The sequence below is a fragment of the Protobothrops mucrosquamatus genome, unplaced genomic scaffold (assembly GCF_001527695.2).
Source record: "Protobothrops mucrosquamatus isolate PMUCROS unplaced genomic scaffold, P.Mucros_1.0 scaffold11472, whole genome shotgun sequence".
NCBI classification, from domain to species: domain Eukaryota; kingdom Metazoa; phylum Chordata; class Lepidosauria; order Squamata; family Viperidae; genus Protobothrops; species Protobothrops mucrosquamatus.
In genome coordinates, this window is record NW_015397251.1 from 4903 (window position 1) to 7525 (window position 2623).

At 33.4% G+C, this 2623-nt stretch overlaps 1 long non-coding RNA gene across 1 annotated transcript in view; it reads right to left on the minus strand.

Annotated features, from left to right (window-relative positions):
* Nucleotides 1–1946, minus strand: part of LOC107301316 — a 6046-nt gene extending 4100 nt beyond the window's left edge. The window contains exon 1 of the long non-coding RNA XR_001549279.1: nt 1844–1946. This is a non-coding gene — a long non-coding RNA (uncharacterized LOC107301316). The remainder of the gene's footprint in view (nt 1–1843) is intronic.
* Nucleotides 1947–2623: the final 677 nt, after the last annotated feature.

Sequence of the window (2623 nt, forward strand, 5' to 3'; positions counted from 1 at the left end):
GAGGAGATGGATTGTTTAAGTTTAGAGTTTGGAGTTAGAGATATTAATATTTGTTTACTTGTATTTGAATATTAGCCTAGGTTTGGTTTGGGAAGTCCGGGGGGTGGGGGGATGGGATATAACATTGTGTAATATCTGTGATGTATTTCTTTTTTTTTATGATAAAAACAATAAAATTTTATATTGAAAAAAAAAAAAGGAAGAGTGCTAGGGAACTGACAATATTCATTCTCACGCTTTACTGAATTATTAAAAAGCTCCTTCCAAAAGGATTTAATCTCGTTTATAAATTAACAATATATTGTTTCAATATAACAGCATTATAAACATAAAAATACATGTAGGAAATCTTATAAAACATGTAGAAATTTACAGTAAAAAAAATTGGTTCAGTGTGTAAAAGAAAACCCCCCACTCATCTCTTAGCATTTTTCACCTTTAATTTTATTAAGTTCTATGTGTTTAGAAATAAGGGGAGAGGGGAAGGATTCTTAAACATTGCCAGGTTATAATCTGAAACAATTCCAATGTTTCCTCATTAGTAGTTTTTACTGCAAATTGTTCCAACTTTTCATTATTCCAATACTTCCTTGCTATTTTCTTTTCAATGCAATCTCTTTTTATGCTTTCATTAGGTTGCAATTTATGAATACTGTGCCATTTTAGCAACCATATATTTGCGTCAGTATGTGCACAAATGTCCTAGATCAGACATGTCAAACTCGCGATATCACGCAACATATCGGGACGGTTTTGCCATTGCCGGCAATGGGGTGGGCGCGATTCTGGATGACGCATCCGGCCCACGGGCCGGCAGTTTGACACCCCCTGTCCTAGATGGTAGATTAAGGCAACAGTATACTAGCAGAATAATCAGAACACAACAGGACATAATTTAAAATAAATATAGTAAGGTATTTTGACCATATAGAGAAAATGAATGAGCGGACTGCAGAACCATATGAATGGTGTTATGAAAGGCTCAAAAGATAAATCTATCCTATTATGAATGCTGATAATAAGGATAGGGAGATATGGAGAGTTGTAGTTAATCCTTACTGACAACTTTGTGTCATCCTATTTTCTGTATAAAAATTGGAGCTTCTTAGTTTTTCATTATCCCAACTTTGCATATTTGTCTACAAACATGCAAGTGATGTTGAGGCAGCAGATTAAAAATATTGATCTCTCATTAGATGTAGCATTTTCCCCAATGACATAGTCTTCACCAGCTCATTTATCCTTAGATGTGTTATATACTTCAAACAAATTACAATCCCTAAATATAGGAGAACATTTTATTTGGCTTGATATACATCCTTCCTACTAGCCCTGGGAGATATACAAATATCCCAGTTGGGCTAAAGTTTAGCCCACACTGCAAAGGGGCTATTGAGACACATATCACATTGCCCATTTTACATTCAGATTTGATAATCACACATTTAAATACATTTCCTGTTCACTCTGATCTATCACACAACTTCTACTTTCAGATATTCATGAATGTTACTGTAAAAGCAGCTAAATTCTGATTTTGCAGCTGCTGATTTATTTGACTAGTTAGTTTTATTTTTTATATAGATGTAAACTGTTTTATATTACAGTATTGAGTTGTATTATGTGCTGGTCTTTAGCCACAATAAATTCATTTGATTTTCCCTTTAAAAAAAAACCCCACAAATCCTGGCCTTAATTTTTCTTTACTATTTCTTTCCCCTTCTTTGTACTTTCTATAATGTTGCTGAGCCCCCTGCCAAAAAAAAAACTGTTATAAATTATAAATTCAGAAAAACAAATGTAGTAAATCAGAAGTATTATAGTTCAACATAATTCAATTTACCATTGCATTGAAGCCATGTGCAATTCAGCTGAGTTGATTCAATAGAAATGCAGGAACTACAATTTGTATGTTTTTCACAGCCAACTAGAAAACAAAATAAATTGTAAAAAAATAAGTCAGTTAACAATAGGTAGAAATGTAAAAAATAACAAACAGTTTAAACTTAAAGGCTATGATACATCATTGATGACTAAAGATACTTTGCATGATCGAAACTTTATATGTGAACCAAAATTCAGAAATACTTGTGATAGTTTTCATTTTTAAATGGAAAATTAACAGAGAAAAGGGGAGGAAGGGGTAGACAAAGCATTGCACACTGTGAATTATTCATATTTAGAATTTGGTTCTTCAGCAGCTACTTTTGTTAGCTATTCTTGGCTCACAAAGTATCAGGTTAACCTATTGCAATATTATTTTCATGCCAAATTTATGTGTCTATATGCCTTAAAGCTCTTCTCTCCAATTTCCTTCACTCTAAAAATAGATTTAGTTTTAGCAACAATAGCACTTAAGACTTATATACCGCTTCATAGTGCTTTATAGCACTTTCTAAGTGGTTTACATAGTCAGCATATTGCCCCCCCCAAAATCTGGGCCCTCATTTTACTTTTGAAGGATGGAAGACTGAGTCAACCTTGAGCCTGTCAGGATCAAACTCCTGGTTGTGGGTACCAGAATCAGCCTGCAATACTGTATTCTAACCACTGCACCACCATGGCTCCTTTTAATTACTAAATTCTATACACTAATGACATTTAAATCTTCAATTCTTTCATG